Genomic DNA, 20,926 nt, shown 5'->3' on the forward strand with positions numbered 1-20,926 from the left:
GAAATAAATGGAAGTAGTCTGGGCAGCTGCAAAATGCTGAAGAGTGTTCAGCAGGCCCTAATCCTGGAGGTCCTTTACAAAGGACTTCATTACACTGTTAACCTCTACAAAAATGGAAAGAACTATTTTCGTTTTTCTAAGAATGGTAGGTAGGGGTCACATCATAAAAGCCTGGAGATGTCATGCTAGGGAATTCAGACTGGATACTGCAGAGAACTGTTCCAGAAGGGGTGTGACTGGCTCAAATATACCTTAAGAGAGTCCCTTCAGGCATCAGGGTGAATGGGAGGGAGGTGGGAGGATTTTACAATAGTCTAGGAGAGAGCAAAGGGGGACCTGGTGGTAAGCTGTGACTGCAGGGGATGGAAAGGAGAGGGCGAGTTCAAAAGAGAGGAGCCAAGGTTGACTCATATTGCTATTTAAACTGGAGGTTGAAGTAAACATATTGAAAATCAGCAAAGTTGACTGGAGGGTAAAATGCTAAAACCGAACAAGTCTTTCCTTGCGAGGAGTGGGAAAAGATTGGGGATCCTGGTGAAATGAAGGATTAAGCTAAGCAGGACGGCTGGGGGGCTGGGGATTGTAGTTAGGACTGAAGTCCCCACTCACTCTTTGATACGGACAACTGCGGTTTGCTCAGCACTGTGAAAGGGGCCGTGCAGATGTAGCTTCCAGACTCCCCCTCCATCTCCAAACATACCGGCCCCCTGGGCGCCTTCTGTTTGGAAATTCTGGAGCCGCCTTAGCACTAAGCATTCTGTAAACTGCTGCACGGTTTTTGCAACAAGCGTGGTACTCTTCAAAATGAAGATTAGTGACCCTGGCTTCTTGCTTACCTATACATTGAATGTGTATAGTCTGCTTTATAATCATTACCAGGGAGTAATATCTAGATGGGTCACTTCTCGAGGCAAAGAACAGAAAAGTGTCTTTTACAACGTAGAGTGTCAACTACAGAGGAACATCGTAAAGAAGCACTCACAGCTTAGTTGTGACAGAGTGTTTCCAAAATAGCAGCCGAGACAACCATCTTAACTATGGAAATCCCTGTGGAAAGGCGAGTGTTCTTTCTGCCCTCTCGAAGCCTGCCAGGACTTGAGAGGCTGTGTCATAGGTCAGTGCCACCCACCGCCCAGGGGCTGAGGGCTGCTGGTAATTGTTGCAACTTCACCCATTGTCTCCCAGGCGTATCAGGCCTTGGCAGGACGTGGTGGGCGCCACTCTCTGCTTTCTTTGAACCCTCTCTCTTTCCGCTCCGGCCAGATCATTAGCTGCCAGCGGGCTGCGGCCTCTTCTCCTGCTGCAGCCACCTGACACCGCTTTGGGCTTTGTTCCCGCCCTACTGGAACTTGGTGGCAAAATCAGATCCAAGTCAGCGTTATCATGGGGACCGCAGAAGCAGCCTGTTTGCGGGGTTTAGATGTTCCTCTGCGTTTGGCTTTTCTTTCTCTGCTGCCATCCTAGCGATCTCCCTGACCTCTCTCTCGGGCTCTGACTCTAACGTATCCATTGGAGGCCTACCATAAACTGGACTCTGTTTGGGGCCTCTCAAATGGGGCCCACACGTAGGGACCAGGCAAATCAGCTGGAGAGAGAGGAATATGCACTTAACCCCCTCTTAAGGCACACAATTCTCTGTCCCCTAGTCTCACTGAGAGGCCTTCTCCTCTTGCCTGTGTGGACATAAGTGCCAATTCAGAGGTACGATTCAGGAAAATAAAATATTGCTTCTTGTGGGGATTATAGAGAGCCTTCTGTTCACATTTTTGGGAAAAGTGTAGACCAGTGTAGGTAATGTACACATGACCTGGGTGTATAGGGTATAGGAAAGCCTCATATACTGGGACAGAATACCTTTCATTATAGTTGGTCTGATTCATTTTTATGTCATACAAATGTTAGCTGAGATTTTGTTTTTAATTTTCAAATTTTGGGGTAGCTAGATCCTAGGATTATAAATGGAACCTTCAGGAAACTAGATAAATGCAGGTGAGTGATGGAACAGATGTCTAATTTCAACGTAAACCTGAACAATATGGTCCCAACAAAGCCTATTGATTTTTAGTTTCTCGTCCCTCTCCTGCAGCACAGGAGAGAAACCAGCAGAAAAGATGAACAAAATTCCCAAGGGAGTTTTTAGTTCTTTTGTTTTTCTTCATCCACTCATCTCTCCACCTTGAAGAAATTATATTTAAGACCCTGGTGAAATTCGGCCGCAAAACATTCCTTTCAGACCTTTTGTCCTGTAAGAGAGAAAAAAAGCCGTTCCGAAGAGCTGATCTCACTTTTTTGTTGGAGGCTCCTGAGCTCTGTCTGTCCAAAGAACATTCTGCTAATTAGTCAGACAGCCGGTGAGTTAGGGCTGCTTGGTTTTTAAGGGAATAGGAATCATACAAAGTGTAAGCAACTCTGACAGTTGGGATTTCTGCTTTCAGTTCTTTTGAAAGCAGAAATCCCAACTGAGTTCCTCTCTGATGTGATCAAAAAAGTCCAGCCCTTCTGTGGTTCTGAGCAGCACTGAGGATTTGAACACAGGCCTGTGTGTGGGATGGAAGAGGAAACTTGCTAGGAGACAGGTCTGGGCTAAACTGCAGGGCTGAGGAGTGGAAGAACGGGGCTTACCCTTTTAGACACTGAAGAGTGAATCAGAATTTCTTGGCTCATTTACTCCCATCATTTGGGCTGGGTTGGCTTATTGCCCTTGGTCATCTTTAACTTTTTCCTCTGTTCTCGTGTGACTTGTCATATACCAGTGAATCACAGCATAGGGCTTTAGAATCAGACAGACGTGAGTTCCAATCCTAAGTCTCCCTGCCTACTTTGGGTGAGATTCCTAATCTCTATAAGCCTCAGTTTTTTCATCTGTTAAATGGGGATAATAACAGCATACAGGGTTACTGTGAAGATTAACCACAATAAATGAGTAGCTGGCCTATTGCCTAATCCATTGTAGGTGCTCAAGAGATTATTTCCCTTCCTGGTCCTGGCTTTACAATTTAATAGCTGGGAGACCTTTAGCAAGTCATTTAAATGTTTCTGGCATCAGTCTTCCTTATCTTTAAATTGGGTAGAAGGAGAACACAACAATAATGCCTGCTCACTGGGATGTTCTGAGGTGTCCGGACACATGTACCTGTGGTCATGGGAGATGGCCACCACTGTGAGACCTGACCACTGGCTCAGAGGTTGACTTCACAGCCATTGCCCTTATGGGATGGAAGAGTGTCTGGCTTATGTTTGAAAGGGGTCAGAGGGTGTGTCTCCCCAGAGGTGGGACAAGTCTGAGGGCATACTCCTTGCAGGTGGACATCCTAAAGGCAAATAGTAAATTGCTTTTCCTTTGGAAAGCATGATGGTTAATTTTTATGTGTCAACTTGGTTGAACCACAGGATGCCCAGACATTATTCTAAGATGTCTGTCAGGTTGTTTCTAGATGAGATTAACATTTGAATGGGTGGGTAGAGTGAGTAAAGCAGAGCGCCCCGCCCAATCGTGATGGGCTGCGTTCCATCCATGGAAGGTCTGAACAGAAATAAAAGGCCAAGGGCTTCCCTGGTGGCGCAGTGGTTGAGAGTCTGCCTGCCATTGCAGGGGACGCCGGTTCGAGCCCTGGTCTGGGAAGATCCCACATGCCGCGGAGAAACTGGGCCCGTGAGCCACAACTACTGAGCCTGCGCGTCTGGAGCCTGTGCTCCGCAACAAGAGAGGCCGCGACAGTGAGAGGCCCGCGCACCGCGATGAAGAGTGGCCCCCGCTCGCCACAACTAGAGAAAGCCCTCGCACAGAAACGAAAACCCAACACAGCCAAAAATAAATAAATAAATTTATTAAAAAAAAAAAAAAAGAAATAAAAGGCCAAACCTCAAGGGAGTAAGAGGGAATTCCTCCTGCCTGAGCGTCTCTGAGCTGGGACATTGGTCTTTTCCTGCCTTTGGACTTGAGCTGAGACATCAGCTCTTTCCGAGTCTTGATTCCTACCGGCCTTCAGGCTGGAACTTACTCTACCTGCTCTCCTGGGTTTCCAGCTTGCCGATCTTGGGGCTTCTCAGCCTCCATAACCACGTGAGCCAATTCTTTATAATAAGTCTATCACCCTTCTCTCTCTCTCTCTCTCTCTCTTTCTCTCGCCTACTGGTTCTGTTCCTCTGGAGAACGCTGACTAATACAGAAAGTCTCTCATTTGTCACTCCTTCCTCTCTCACTGCTTCTGTCTTAATCCAGAGGCTTCTCATCCCAGGATATGAACGGTAGCAAAACTGATCTTTCTGCTTTCAGCCCTCAGATGAGTCTTTCTAAAATTCCAATTACCTCTTGTCTTTTTGCTACTCAAAAACTCAATGGCCCCATCACCTAGATAAACTGAAGACCCCACGGTCTGATATACAAGACCCTCTTATCTGGCCCACTTTATCTTACTTCTCACCATTCCCCTCACAAACTCTTCACTCATCCACTAAGTTCTCACCACTATTTTCCAAAGACGATGTGCATATTCTCAACTCCTAGCCTTGGTCCATGCCCTTCCTCCTGCCCAGCACACCTTTCCCTTCAGCCCATCCTAAACACACCCTCATTTTTGCCATGAGGTTGTTACAGCCATTGCATCTCATTGGTCTGGGAAACAAGTGTCTGAATTTCTGAGCTCAAGAATGGTTACAATAAGTGAAGCTGGGAGGGGAAGCAGGTTTGATGGGGAAATGATTGGGTAAACCTTGGAGATGTCAAATCTGTGGCAACGGCATTTTGCGGGTGTTCTTTCAAAATCACTTTGGATTTCAGTGAGAGAAATGTTGTTCAGGGGAAATGTTTCTTAAAACTGACAATCTTCTTTTACTCTAATTTTAAAAGTAGAAATAGTTTGATTGGTTTTTTTCTAGTTAGAAAAGAATAAAGAATAAAAGGATAAAGTTTAAAAAGACTAGAAAAAAAGAGGAACTTTCCTGGCAGTCCAGTGGTTAAGACCCCAAGCTTCTACTGCAGGGGGCGCGGGTTCGATCCCTGGTCTGGGAACTAAGATTCCACATGTTGCACAGGCGCGGCCAAAAAAAAAAAAAAAAATTAAAAGAGCATTTAAAATGTTTTAAAAAGAAATGATGTCACACATACTCTTTTCAGACATTTTTATACATTATATTCAACAATATATTGTGAATGTCTTCCACAGCAATGAACATAGGTCTAAATAATAATTTTTAATGACCATGTGAGGGTAAACTAAAATGTATGTAATCAATCCTATACTGATGAATATTTAGCTTATTTCAATTTTTCAGTTTTGTAAACAACCTCATCATGTACCTCTAATTATTCTCTTAAAAGAAATTCCTCAATGTGGGACATAATAGTTTGTATAGTTGAGTTTGGAAAATTGTATTGATTTTTAGAGACAAAATTTGCAGGTGTTCATTGTGAGAACAGAAGAAAATAGAGAGATTAGCAAAACAAAGATAAAATAACTCACAATTCCGTCCCCTAGCGATAAACTATAGCTAGGTTTCCATAGCACTCCATCTTGGAGATGACGGAGCACTTACTATATTATTCTGATCATTTCCTTCTATTTTCTTGTTTGCCCAAGTGGTTGAAATTTTATCTGGATAGTCATTGATGTCTACACATTATTACTGTTTTTCTTTTGCGCTTATACGTTAGGTGTCTCAGCAAAATCAAGATTAATTCTGACATGATACATTACAAATGTATCAAGAGGGAAAGTTATACCTCTACTGCTGTGTCTTATCAACTATATATTTAAATTTTCTTTTTTTTTTAGCTTCTGGCTCCTGCCTTGGAAATTGGATATGGTGCCACAATGCTGTGTCACTTTCCTCCAGATACACAGAGTTCAGCATGCTCGGATCATGTGTTAGAAACTTCCCACTCATCCACATCATCAGCTTTTTGAGGAAACGGTACTTCTCTCTGGGTTATTCCATCTTTTTATTCTTCTTCTCCTATGCCTCTCCGTCACCCAGGACAGTGCCTGGTGAGAACCCTGAGTTCAAGGAGCCTCTGTCCCTCTTCTTTAGATTTCACTCTGCATAGCACTGTATCTGCCTTATAGTAGCTGCTTAAATAATCAAGTTTTGAAGCAAATTATCCACCGGATTAGTAAGAGTAGGATGATGAGAGAGATAGGAACAGATGACTTTCCTGGCCATTAGGCATTTTTGCCTTCCTGGGACCTTCCTCCACTTTAAAAAAAAGACTTAAAACTATATTTTACAATTGCATTGATATAAAAATTAATTTAATCCAGGCTGGATTTATTATTACATATTCATTATTATTTTATTACTTTTCCCTCTGATTTTAAAAGAAATAAAATCTTTCTGTAGGAACTGTGCCTGACGGATAAGGTGCCCATCTGAGTTTTGAAAGTTAAGGGCAAAGAAATGTGATGCTAGAGGGAAATCCCCCTTCTGGAATTGGCCAGGTTTTTACTTTCGTGCTATTCATTGAGAGTTTGCTATAGTCCGAGGAGCCCGCTTATGTGAATTACTCTTATGTAATCATCACACCAGCCCTCTGTGTTAATTACTACAATTATTTCTCATTTTACAGAAAAAGTAACCCAGGCATAGTGGGACAGAATTAAAGCCAAACTCATACGGTTAACAGATGGCGGGACTGGGATTTCATTCACTGCACAAATATTTCTGGAGCATCTGCTGTGTACCAGGCACTGTCCTGGACGCTAGGAAACAGCAATGAGCAAACCAAAGTCCCTGCCCTTGTGAAGCTTCATACTCAGCCTGATTCCAAAGCCTGTGCACTTAACTCCTATGCCCCAAGTCAAGTTTGTAGGCTTCTCCTATTCCGTGGGCTGAGGTTTTACAAGTGGTGAGAAGCTCTATGTTTTGTGAATGGACGGTCAAGACCCTGGCCAGAATTTCACCTACCTCTCTGCCCCTGCATATGAAATTAAGGCACAGCTACTCATTCCCGTGGACTCAAAGGCTCTTCCGTTGGGTATCCCTCTTCCATTCACCCTGCCCTGCCTCGGCAAAGACCGGCATGCCTCCTGTCCCCATCGTTGCCATCTTAGTCTTCCACGATTGTCTAACTCACGGGTGCTGCCAGAGATGCCCATCTGGTCTGGTCCTCACCCCTGTTTAAGAACCTCCATGGCTCCCAATTGCCCTCAGGATAAAGCCCATATTCTCCAACCTGGCCTGTCAGGCCTGTTCTCATGTGGCTCTGGCTTGCCTCCATCCTCACCTCATTTACCTTCTCTTTTCTCTCCCTTGCTCACCACTTTCCATTCCTAGTGAATTAACTAACTGTCATTCTTCATTAGTCAACAAACATTAATTGAGCACCTACTATAGGCCCTGCTCTGTGTAACATGCCGGAGTATAAAGAAGACGACCCAGTCCCTGATCTTTAGATGCCTACCGCTTGAGACAGAAGAGCAAAAGGAACACTGTGCATTCTGTGAGTAGGACGAAAATACAGAAAAGCATGCAGTACTATGGGAGCCCAGGACACGGCAATGATACCTAACCCCACAGGGAGGAGAGCTCGTCCCTGAGGGCAGGTGGGTAAAGCCAGAGGCTTCCCTTGGGCTGAGGAGGGTGAGCCTAGAGAACAAATGGGGGGAGGTGGAGTGGTGAAGGCAGAGGGTGCTCCACTCCGGGGGCCGAGGCAGCGGGTCCAGTCTGGCTGGGGCAGGTGACAAGTAGGCAGGGACCAGATCCTCGAGGAGGGGCCGGGGTCCCTGCCCAGGGCTTTGCATTTATCCTGAAGGCTGTGAGGAGGGTTGTTAGCAGGGATATGGGAATGATGCCAAAGCTGCTATCGTAATGGAGGTGGTGGAGATGGAGAGAAGTGGGCAGGTTGGAGAGATGGTGAGGAAGCAGAAAGTCCAGGACTTGGTGTCCAAGTGGATGCCAGCATGAAGGAAAAAGAGTGCAGTGACCACTCCCTGGCTTCTGGAACACTGTGCTCTCACTTCCCTCCATGTCTTTGCACTGGTTGCTTGCTGCTTCTGATTGGACCTTTTCTCCCTTTTCACCCAAATAATTCTGCTCACCATTGCCACTCAACTCAGGCATCACCTCTTTCTGGAAACCCTCCATAGCTGTCAGGATGTAGCTGGAAGGAGAGGGCACGTTATCACTGAGCACTTAGGGAGAAGTAGTAAAGCGACTAGTTATAAAGGTGTGAGGAGGGTTTAAGGAAACCAAAAATTGATGGTGCAGTACCCCACGGCTAGTAGTACTGTTACCATCCCAGAGGCTAGAAAGGACCAGGGAAGAGATGGTTTCTAGAACCCCAAGGAAAGAGTTGTGTGGCAAGGCCTACCTGTCAGGAGCTGCATCTTTCAGGGACAGATACAGCCCGTCTGCAATGATCCTGAGAGGAGAAATCCCAGAGAGAATTGGCACCCCAGACCTTCCTCCTTTCCGCTCATCTTTTGCTTTGGCTCTTCATTGGCCGAATCCAAACGGACACAGCAGGCGTGGGGGCCTATTGATGCCGCCCCTACGAGCCAGCCCCAGGGCACAGAGCAGGGTGGAGAGTGGGCCTGGAAGGCACCCTGACCAGCCCCAGCCCCAGTCTCTAGCAGCAGCCTCTCCCGTTAGGTCCCACAACACCCTGTGAGTCTCACCATCACAGCATTGCTCAGGCTCCCACATCCCCACACACACTAGACTGTGAGCTCCTTGGGGGGCGTCGGCCACGGCTTATGCATCTTGGTATCTTCCATGCCTAGCACGTGCTAAGGGCTCCACTGATATTGAGTGAATAAGGAGCCACGTGATCCAATGCCAATTTCATACAGAGAGTAATTTCTCAATCTATTATCAGCTGATGCCTCAGGGTGGCTAATGGCAAGAAAGAACAAGTTTCAGCATTATGAGTTTGAAGTTACTCTCCCCAGAGGACATGTACTTCCTTGCTTTATTCTTTTCTTGGTGGATCAGTGTGTCATCAGTCAACAAACCTGCTGCAGTTTCCCCTGTGGGGCGGGGGGAGGTGCAGAATTTCCCCCCGAAATTAACACGCGTCTGCGATTGGTTTCCTTTTGTCACAAAGCTAATGCAAAGCGACCGAAAGCAATGATGCATTATTTCGTGCAAGTGGTATAGGACGGATCAAACAGAAAGGTGTGTTGGGAAATTGAAAGTACCAGGTAAAGGCAGCAGCACAGAGCTCACAGCTGTTTTGCAACTCGTCGTGTTCACACAAGCTGGATGACCGAGTTGCAGTCTGTCCGGTTTGCCCCCGCTTCTCTATTTTCACAACCATCCCAGGTCACCTCCTCTTTCGATCTGTCCTACACTGAGGAAATGGGGAAATCTATTTCGGCAGCAATTTTCATCCCATCATATTATTCTCTAGCTTAATGTTTAAACCCTTTGGACAAGCATCTCCCACTCCACCCTTAGTGATGGAATATGTCCTCTTGTAATTGGGTCTCAGTCATGTACCTACAGCTCCGCTCGCTGTCTGTTGTTAAAGGCAAACTCTCTTTCTTCACTTTGTTGCAAATTCTTGCCCCATCCCATACCTAGTACGCACTCGAGGGGGATTTCTGATTAAAGCCCACTTAGAGGGCTTCCCTGGTGGCGCAGTGGTTGAGTATCTGCCTGCCAATGCAGGGGACACGGGTTCGAGCCCTGGTCTGGGAAGATCCCACATGCCGTGGAGCAACTAAGCCCGTGCGCCACAACTACTGAGCCTGCGCGTCTGGAGCCTGTGCTCCGCAACAAGAGAGGCCGCGATAGTGAGAGGCCCGCGCACCGCGATGAAGAGTGGCCCCCCCTTGCCGCAACTAGAGAAAGCCCTCGCACAGAAACGAAGACCCAACACAGCCATAAATAAATAAATACATAAATAAAAATAAATAATTAAAAAAAAACCCCACTTAGATATACCTACTCCCTGTGAGTCACAGTAGTAGCTCCCCACCTTGCTAAAAGCTGATGGCAGCCGTGTGTAATGACTTGGCTTCGTCCCCATTCAGCCACTAATCCTGTAGACGGATGATTTTGTTCCTACCTCCACCAAGCTTGTGAAGAGTCAGAAATGTTGCCAGCTTGCTACCTGATTCCTCTCTGCCTCCAAACACAATACAAAACAAGCTCCCGTTTCCATGCTGCACATAAATAGAGATTGTTCTCCAACTTCAGAAATGTCCTTGGCACAGAACGTACGAGCCTACCCGTCACAGGAATTCTCTCTCTCTCCGTCTTACAGGGCCATGGCTGAGAACTTGGTAATTGTGTTCAGGAAGCCTAAGACGCACCGACCCTTTCCCTCTCCTGATGGCCCTGTGTGATGGAGGGATTAAACATTCCCTATTCAGTCCCCAGAACCTGGAGCCAAACCCACGGGAATTCATGGGTGCACTCTATGTCTCCTACTCAGAGACGCTACTGCCAGGCAGGGCTGCCACATTGCACAAGGTAAATGGTGCTCCCTGGGGCCGTGAAATGTGGTAGGCCTGATACCAAGCCCTGTCTTGCACCCAGCAAGGCCACTGGCTGTGCTGCATGTCTTTGCTCCTTCAGAGGCCCTCTCTGATCTTCCCACCTTGCTCTGTGAAAGCAGAGCAGGGTGGGCAGATCAGAGAGGGCCTCTGAAGGAAACAGACCCGTATGCATGGCTTCAACACCTTTGCCCTCCAACTTCCCACTGGCAGGAGATTGGGCGGCGGGGAGTGCCAGCAAACCTGCTTTGCTGCCAGGTTGCTGTGGGTTTGCAACTAAGGGCGGCAGCTCCTGTCAGGCAGCCCAGCCCTCTCCATTCAGTTACCTTCCTTCTCAGAGTTCTGGCGAGCACTCTGATTACCCCGTTGTCACAAGCCCCAGGGGACTGCGTTATCCCTTGTCACCCTCATCTTTCTAAATGGCTCCTCTATGAAACTCTCTTAATGGTGACTCAGTTCGAGCATGCCATCATTGATTTCTCGCTGGAATCCTGACCGACGCAGCGGTAAATAAGGCAGAGCTAACGCTAGCATGGAGAAGAGACAGGCAACAAACACATCTGCAAATGTAAGTTATATGATTTGAGATAGCGATAAAGCTAAAAAAGTAAAATAGGGTAATGGGATGGAGTCATCACCTGACTCTGCGCCACTCCCTGCACTTAACAGCCTGATTCAGCAGAGCACCTCCTTCCTTCCGTCTTTTTTTTTTTTTTTTTTTTTAGATCATGTATTCATATTGCTACTTTCACGTCAATTCCCTGGTTTTAAAATGAATAAATTATTTTCTTCAAAAAACAAAAAGGAGGACAACCTGACCGACATCTAGGGGAGAAAGGCTGTATCCTAGAGTGGCCTGGAAAGGCCTTTCTGAAGAGGGGACATCTGATGAACACCATAATGATGAGAATGAGGCAGCTGCGCCAACATATGGAGAAAGAACATTCCAGAACAGCAGATGCAAAGGGCCCCAGATGGGAAAGTGTTTGAATAGCATGGAACCTAGCGGACCAGAGGAGAGTAGTAGGAGAAGGGGTCAGGGGGAGAGGGCACAAGGGAGTTTGGGTTTTATCCTACGGCCACTGAGAAGTCATAGAATTTGGGACAGGGAGTTGTAATGGCCACCGTCCTAACAGAAATCAGATTAAACCATGAAAGGGTTTAGCTGAAGAGAACGTGATGAAAGGACTATTCACATAGGTGTGGTCAGGGCTAGGGAACTAATAAAGGGGTGAAGCTTGTGGGAACTGGCATTAGAGAGAAGCTGTTAGCAGCCCTACACCTGGAGGGGGCAAGGAAGGGGAGCCGTCACTGGCATGGCATCTGGGAAGAGAAGGAGCCGTGAAAGAGGGGCCGCTGATGGGAGCTGCATCAGCTGGTGACTTCCCCAGGCTGTTAGGAAGGTTTGGAGGGTGGAGATGAAGTCGGATTAGGGCACCTCCTGAGCCCTGGGGGCTGAGTCCTGGGGAGGGGAGGGTGGGTGACACAGGAGGTCTGGACTTCAAGGACCACTGGGCACCCAGCCGCCTGCCCCTGTGACGTGAAGTAGAGAGGCTGGGAAGAAGGAATTTCATCTTCCGATGATTACCCTTAGTCCCAGAATGTCTCAGCAAATCCTAACAGTTTACTTAAACATGAACACCTTCAGGGCTGGGTCAGGGAACTGGGAGTTTCGGGGGAAGCCAAGAACAAGACGTGGGGACTGAGGTAAGAGGGGATGCCAGCCCACGGAAGGGCCTTCCCACTGAGGAGTTATGGAGGTGAACGCACGAGAGCCGTCTGGTACCTGGAGCCAAACCACAGCTTCAGGGATGGTTTGTTCAGCCAGCTTCCCAGGCTCGACAAACTTTCCAAAGTCCTTTTACTGCGGTGTTCCCATCACCCGATGAAAGCCCAACAGGTGCTGGTTTGGGCTGAACAAAGGGCTCACTGCCTTGCACCTGCTCACACCAAGGGGCACTTGTCAACTGGCTGGTCCAGGCTGGCAAAGACAGATGGCTTCCAACCCTCTACTCCTTAGTGCAGAGAAGCACAGAGTTCTTAGTGAGACTCAATTCCAGGGAAAGAAAACACTTTGAGGGTTTTCTTGGAGAAAGTAAGTATCTATAGCCTTTCCCCCCCCCCCTTTTTGGTTTCTGTCTTGTAGTAAGATACATCTGAAAAAAACAAACAACAGGGCATTGCTTTCTTAAGAAGCCTCAGCCGCCCCCCACTGACATTAATCTCATCCAGTGGTTTCCAAATGTTTTTAGCAGCACCACTCTTTCTACAAACAAAATCTGCCACGGAATCCTAATGTGTAACACAGGCGACATCCCAGTGGCCATTTCCTAGGCACCCCCGTAGCCCTGATTCTAGACAGCTGAGCAGGATCTTCCTGAATGTGTGCGTATGTGTAAGTGAGGCTTACTGAGGTATAATTTGCATACAGTGAAATTCACCCTTTCTAGGTATACAGTTAGATGAGTTTTGACACAGTCTTGTAATAACACCACAGTCCAGACCCAGAACAGCTCCATCACTCCCCAAATTCCCTCCTGCTCCTTAGTAGTCAGTCCCTTCCCCCTACCTCCATTCCCAGAAACCACTGATCTGATTTCTGTCCCTGAAGTTCTGCTTCTTCCAGAACATCATGTAAATGGAGTCATGCTGTATGTAACCTTTAGTGTCTGGCTTCTCCCATTCAGCCTAATGCTTTTGAGAGTCATCCATGGTTTTGCACACATCAGTAATTTGTTCCTTTTTATTGCTGAGTAGAAGTCTCTTGGTTCTTGTGTGGTTTTCAAAGTTGCCCTTCAGCTTCTGATTCTTTTCTGCATAGCACATGAAGCCTTCCATTCAGATAATTTTCCTTCTTCCTTAAAATACTGAGATTGAAACCCTGGTAATGCCACTGAAGGAGCACATGTGGAGGGAGGCTGTTTGACCCCAGGAGTGTCATCAGTGTGCCACACTGCTACGTCGGAGCTGTCACCCCCTGAGCTGGCTCCCCTCACCTCAAAGTACCTCCGACTCGTCCCAGGACTAGAATTCCTTGGAATTTTTTAATCAAAGCAAGGGAATACTGCTTGCTTTTTCTTTTAAATTATAATTAGCAGACACATTCTTAAGCTGGGGGAAGAATACAAGGGAATGTCCGTGTTCAGAAAGAAACCCTGGCTGCTAAAGGTCTCCGAAGGACAATGATATGTGGTCCAAACACAAATCCGTACAAAAACTACAACCCAAAACTTCAGCTTTGGCCAATGCTCATTTGACCGCACGGTTGCAAGAATCTTTTGGATTCTCGATCCTGCCATCTGACAAATAGATTTTGTTCCTCTCTCAAAGGCCATGCTACTTGCCAACCACCTCACTAAGTTGGAACCTGTGTGCAGAGAATGAGGTGAGGGAGGAGGCGGAGTAGGGGGATCCACAGAGCCAGATCTCGGGGACTCGGGCGCTCTGCTCTGGAGTTTGGACCTTACGCTACAGCCAATAGGAACGAGCAAAGGACGGTCAGTGTGTATTCTGGAGATCTCTCTATTGTCCAAGGTAGGGAAACCTGTTAGGGGATCCTGCCATGGTTCAGGAGAGAGATAATGCGTCAGTAAGATGATGGAGAGGAGAGAATCCATCTCAGGGGCACGTGGGATGCAGAGTTAATAGTCTGGAAGAAGGTGAGAGAAAGGAAGGTGCAAACAATTTCTTCTGGCTATACCCCAATAACATGGCGATGTATGTGCTGTGGTGTCCATTTCACAGATGACAAAACTGAGCTTAATGAGGTTAAATTAACTCACACGAGTTTACTAGTTAACAGGCTGGAAATCATACCATGGTAGTGAGGCACCACGCTCGGCGATTACTCAGGCATGTAAGATTAGTGAGAAACACATTTAAGGGATTATTGGAAACTACCTTTAAAAAACCAAAAAACTTGCTTTGGGAAGAGAGTATCCCTGAGTCCTCGGAGAGCAGTATTTGGGCAGTTACCGCCAGTGACCTAAATGGAATGAGCAGATTTTAAGAGGGTTTGCCCTGGTCTCATCTTCCTCACTTATCCTCTTTTACTTTGTCCTTCCTCTTGCAGCTGGGAAAGAGAGATTTGTATAATAACGTGTTAGCATTTGAGAGCATTTCAGCAAAGCCGGCTGCCAGCTGCCTCTTCTGACAGAGGCACATCCCCCAACATCATTTTATTCCTTTTGGGTAAGTGGCCTCCTCCCCATTTCCCAACTGCTTTGGAGATAAAAGAAGGCAGTGAGGGACTTATCCTTTTTCCCATAATATTGTGGCTGTAATTTAAAGCTGCCATAACTCATGTGAAGAACTGTGACCATAATACCATGGAAAAAGCCATCATTCAAACCCCGAGGGAAGAAATGCGGAGTCCTGTTTCTTCCAGCTGTAAATTGCCTCAAAACCTGCAGACAGCTGTGGGCATAGCCAGACAATGGAAACTAAGGTTTGGAAAGTTACCCATGATGAATTGTTTTTTCTTTCTCCCCTTTTCCACATCTTCACTAGAGTCAAAATAGTTTTCTGTGTTGGAAGGTGACCAGGAATAGATCATCGATCTGTACTCAGCTAGTACCTGACTCTCCAAATTTGGGGGATGTCCCCAAAGATTCTTAGAACTGGATTAAATTTGCAGATAATAGAGCCTGGTCAAGTTGGGTTAGATCAGTTAGACTAGTTCTGTGAGGATACCAGCCATGAGTCTTCTGGGGAGTGTGGTGTCTATTTTTCTTTTGTTTCTGGGCTGGGATGTTCAGACCTGTAATTTCTCCCACTCTGTTTTGGTCCATGCTTCCCAGCTGTGGGTGAGCATAACAGCCTATGCTATGGTTAAAACTCACCGCCCTAATTATTCTCCAGTGAGCTCATGTAGGAGAGCATGAATCCCCTAAAATCTGCTCCCCATATGTCCCATCACACTTAGCTCTGTCCAGTATGCATACTTATACATAGGTATGAACACCTTCTACACATCAAGAACATTCTAGGTACTTTGCACTCACTATATTATCTCATTTAATCCTCACCACAACTCTGCAAGTTAGAGATTATCATTCCCAATTTATAGTTGAGGAAATTAAGTCATCAAGTGACTCAGTGACTAAGGAGAAGAAAATTTCTAACCCAGGTCAATGGAACTCATCAAGCCAGTGCACTTACCTCTCCTGGTTCACGATTCTTTTAGGAGATAAGATGCATATGACCTCTGTTAGAAAAAGGAGGACAAATTTCTCATAAATGCTACTGAATGTATAAACTTCTAAATCAAATATTACCTAAATATTTCTGAGATATTATTTACTTTTGGAAGTTAATAATTTCCTATTCTTGTGCTTCTGCTTTAAGACTTGTGAGTTCAGGTTTTCTGGGGTTAGATGGCTTGAATTCAATCCCAGCTCTGTCACTTCTCACCAGTGTGACTTTGGGTAATGAAGTCAATAACCTCTCTGTGCCTTTGTTTTCTCATCTTAGAATGAAGATTCTAAGTAGTATCCACTTTATAGGGTATTCTAATTTTTAAAGAGGATAAATTAATGTAAAGTGTCCAACACAGGTATGGCAAGTGGGTTGTGTGGTTGACTTACACTGGTGGCCTCAAGTGAACCACGCCTCCCAATACTAAGCCTGTGTGTAATGCCCTCCCACCCTGACTCTGGACTTGTCTGGATAACTTGCTTTGTCCAATGGGTTACTAGCAAGTGGTATGGAAGCAGAGTCTTAATTAGTGCTTGCACATAGGGGTTCGTCCCCTTGAGACATTTGCTCTTGGAGCCCTGAGCCACCACATAAAGAAGTTAGGCCATCCTGTTGGAGAGACCCCCTGGAGAGAAAGATAAATGCCCACTGAAACCCTAGCTGTTCTGTTCCAGCCATCCCGGCCAAGGCTCCAGATAGCCATCTTGGACATTCCAGCCCCAAAAGACACCATGTGGAGCAGAATGACCCCCAACTGAGCCCCATCAACCCATAGAATCCTAAGAAATAATAAAATATTCTTTTAAGCCACTACATTTTGTAGTGGTTTTTAACACAATGATAGGTAACTGAGAGAAAGTGCATTCAATAAATGTCAGCTATTTTTTAAAGTTGTCATCATTATCCATTGACTTTATTTACTCCAAAATAATAAACATTAAGACATGAAAAGCTGTGTTCCTTAATATCTCATTCACTCAACAAAAATGTGTTTTGTTCCTCCTATGGGGGGGGGTCAACAATGACTTGTCTCCCACCTTTAAAAAAATGGCATTTCCCCCCTCAAGTATTCCTTCATAGGAATTTTGAACTCTTAGATTTGCAAAACAGACAAATTTAAATTTCTCATCTTGTTGAAATTATTATTTATCGACTGACTACAATATTTATCCATTTATAAAACCTTTTAAAAATGCATGAGGCAATGAGTGTAGAACCCGACCTTATTTTTCATATGTTCCCTGACTCTTCTTGATAGGAAGTTGAAAAATACTCAGCACCACATCAAAAGCAGGCGCTCAAGGATAAAAGGGCCTTTGAAAGGTCAGCCAGTCTGCTCCAGTCTAGGTAGGCTTTCATCTCAGCTGCCCAGAGAGCTGCCAAGGCTCCTGTTTTTAAAGATCTGCAAGCAACATTCCCTGGGTAGCAGCCGCAAAGCCCTTCATGCATTGGTGTTTCCAGGGGAAACCGTGGGGCGGGGCTAACTTTGCGTCCCTCTCAGCCTCCTACTTTGTGGGCTGCTGTAATTTAGAGTCATGTTTGTAGCCCTGAAGTGCCATTTGGTTGAAAATCGTCCACTCCTCGCTGGTCTTACACACGGCTTCTACTGGGCACACAAACAAGATGAGTTATAACAAAATTGTGCGGTAGAGAGAGCTTGCCTTTCCTCCCACAGTTCTCTTGTGGCCGGGACCTGTGGGCCTTCACCTCCTTAAAGACTGTTCTGACTTCAATTGTTTATAGGACATACGAGTTTTAGCCTTGCATCATTTCTCCCTCTACGTTTGCGTCTTAAGATATATATATCTCCCAATTATAGCATATAATAGAATATTTCTCCTCGTACCCTGTTAATCTAATTTTGAAATCAGAGAGCTAGGAAGTGGAGTCTAAGCCAACTCCCACACTTATCTGCTGTAGTCATTTTAAGATATGAACGGGAGTGGCAATGGGGTCACAGAGGGACGGCGAAAAGCATTTGGCCTGGAGACAAACATTCACAAAGGATCTCAAATTTAGATTTTTGACATTATTTCCAGATGAGGCTTACTATATAGTCAAGGACACAGATGCTTCTCGTTCACCTCTAATCTGTGTCCCATGATGTGCCCATACCACCTCTCAGGTGCTGCGAATTAATTAAAGAAAAACAAACTTGTAATTACCTGAGAATAGCACAGTTACATACCATTGTGTTTTTTGAGTTAAAATCATAACTTGTTAATGTAAACATTAATATGTGCCACAATTTTGTGATCCTGTTTTGACAATACTTTAAAGTAACAATAACGAAGCACTTGTGGAGTCTTTATATGCTAGGCACTTTGCAGGTGACATCACGACAAGCTGGTGAAGTGGGAACTATTCCCGTTCCATTTATCCCATTTACAACTGAGGAAACTGAGGCCTGATAAGAAGTAGGCCCAGGGCCCACGTAACCGAGCAGGACCCTACGAGGCCTTCTCAGAATAGATCCCCACCCATGTCCTCTGCCTGCCTTTTGTCTGTAGAAGAACTTTAGTCAGAGGATAAATTTAATCAGAGAAGTGAGAAAATGCAGAAAGAAAGGAAAACAGTCAAGCAAGACAAAATAATAATACTTTAGCCATTAAACAAAGTCATGGACCTTTAGTTCTTCCTCAAGGACTATAGAGAATATTCTGAGCCATGTCCCTTGAGCTGTTTCGCAGATACTGAAACCCCCCAGGTGGGAGAAGGTAGCTGTACGCTGCCCACAAGCACGTAGACCCCAGACGGGCTGGAACCAGAAGGTTGATGATGCCGACTTCCAATTACCTCCCCACCAACCGGTCAGGAGAATGTCCACGAGCTGATCACGCCCTGCTCCTTGAACACTATAAGACTCCTCACTACCCCCTTCAGGGTGGACACACAGTTTTGAGGGCATGAGCCTGCTGTGGCCTCCTTTGCCTGGCGAAGCAAAAAAAGCTACTCTTTTCTACTTCACCCCAAACTCTGGCTCCGTGTTTCTATTCAGCACTGGGGAACAGGGGCCGAGTTTCGGCAACACCCACAGGTGACTGAGCACAGAGTTGGGGTTTGAGCCCAGGCAGTCTGGCTCCACAGCTAACATGTTCAGCCCCCAGATCTGCTGTGATTTTCATGTCTGAAAGTCTCCACACGTGGGGAGGACCCCTTGTATCTCCGAGAGCAGCTGGACAAAGAAGCTGGGGAGGACAGGCGTGGGAACGATGCCGGGAAGGGTGGGCCCAGGTGAGCTGTGTGATTGCTGACACACAAACTGCAGTGCCTGCTAGAGCCAAGGAGATGAGGCTGCCTTCTGGAATCCGCCGGGAGTCGGCCTGTCCTCCCAGCAGCTTCCCAGCCTCGGCCCTGCACTGTGGTCCTGCCCCCTCCACTTTCTCCCTCTCCTCCCGGCTTTGTCTCCATCTCTTCGCCCCAAGACTCCTGCACCTGGGGGGGTCCGGAATCCTTTCTCTCAGCTGTTCCTCTCTCTGCCCAGCCTGCGCTCCGCCCTCAGCTCCTGTCTCTGGCCTCAGGGGCTTCTGAGTGGCGGCCATGCTGTCACCCCTAGTCAGCCACGGAAAATTCAGGGCCCAGAATTTCTACTACCTCAAGCTCTGAGTTGACCCTTCTAGGCCCAAAGTCCAGGGAGTGGAGAAGTGTGGAGTGGAGAAGAACCTGTGAGTAAGAGGAAGGTGGATGGCCCAGGAAGTCCTGTTGTAACAGGTGTGTGGGGAAACGTGTGTTTATATCATGGGCGGGGTCCCGGAAGCCTGTTGACACTGCAGTTTGTACTTCCGTGTGCATGTGCAGTCACGAGGAGATGGTCACTCACCACATTGCCGGTGAGCCTGCACCCAGACAGGCCTGGTCACGGCCGTTTGAATCACGAAGCCCCACGGGCACAGAGGATGTGAGCTTTGTAATGGCCCACAGAATGTTCAAGGCCTGAAAAGAAAATTGATTACAGAAAAATAAAACCATAAACTAAAAATAAATGTCTAATGAAATGCTTACAAACCATAAGAGCATATCACCTAGTCAACCACAAGTCAACTCACATGTAACTAATATTTAATGCGGACTGTGGGTGGATTTCCATCTGATTTAATAGGTTTGCAAAGATCTTCAACCAGCACTGAGGCAAAGGGTCTTGCTCCCTCTGTGGCAGCTGGCAGTGGGGACCGGATTAAAAGTGCCAGAGGATTTGCATAGAGAGGAGGGCTCACGGGTGGGCACCACAGACCCTTAAAGGGGGGCAGAGTGAGACAAAGGGGGCCCTATCAAAGATGCCCCTACGTTCCCCAAAGTGAGCCCTTCCCTCTGGCTCCTTAAATCTTAAGTAAAATTCCAAAAGTTACAGTTTTGGTGCAATTGGATTTCTTGCAGAAGTCAGCAAGGGGAGTGGGTGGGGGATTGAGGAGGGAGGTTTGCCTCTCTCTCAGCGTCTCTAAAACTGAACCCGCCTCCATCTACAGTTGACAGTACCTAGGTTAGGGACACCCACCCTCCACGCAGCGGAAAATTCGCATATAATCAGCCCTCTGTATACGAGGTTCTTCCACATCCGTGATTCTGCATCCACGGATTCAACTAACTGCAGATCATGTAGTACTGTAGTATTTACTACTGAAAATAATCCACATATAAGTGAACCTGCACAGTTCAAACCCATGTTGTCCAAGGATCCACTGTACTTTTATCCTGGTGCCCAATACCTTGTAGTTCCAGGGCCACTCTCTGTCCCCCGAACAATTGCAAGAGCCCCCTAATGGGTCTCCTGCTTCTCTGCCATCTTCTTTCCACAAAACAGAAACAGTGGTCTTTAAAGACCATAAAGCAGATGCCTTCAGACCCCGACTAAGAATGTACGCTCGTCTCCCTTTGCCTTTCACAAAGCCTGTCGTGACCTGGCCCCAGCTGGCCACTCATCTTCATCACCAGCCCCTCTCCTGAGTTCAGCGAACCTCAGCTACACAGCCTCCCTGCATCTGCCTCAACACGTCCAGCTCGGCCCGACCTCAGAGCCTTGGCCCTGGTGGTTGTCTTTGCCCGCAATTCCTCCCCAAGACCGGCAGGCCACCCAGCTAGCCATTTGGGTCCCAGTCAGAGGTCACCCTTCAGGAGGGACTTCCCTGACCCCCCAGGAGAAATCCACTGCATCACAGAGCCTCACACCGCCCTGTCTCATTTTCTTCATCAAACTTTTCACTCCCTGAAATTATCTTTTCTTGCACATTATTCTTTTATTCTTGTTTACTTCTTTGCCTGCCTCTCACCTACTAGGATGTAAATTCCTCTGGGAC

General features: G+C 46.7%; 1 long non-coding RNA gene across 1 annotated transcript; it reads left to right on the top strand.

Annotated features, from left to right (window-relative positions):
- Positions 1-1,122: 1,122 nt before the first annotated feature.
- Positions 1,123-9,870, top strand: LOC309659749. The gene is made up of 2 exons (XR_014262939.1): positions 1,123-1,701; positions 3,593-9,870. It is a non-coding gene; the product is annotated as an uncharacterized lncRNA (long non-coding RNA).
- Positions 9,871-20,926: the final 11,056 nt, after the last annotated feature.

Source organism: Balaenoptera physalus (genome assembly GCF_965194825.1).
Source record: "Balaenoptera physalus genome assembly, chromosome: 4".
Taxonomy (NCBI): Eukaryota; Metazoa; Chordata; class Mammalia; order Artiodactyla; family Balaenopteridae; genus Balaenoptera; species Balaenoptera physalus.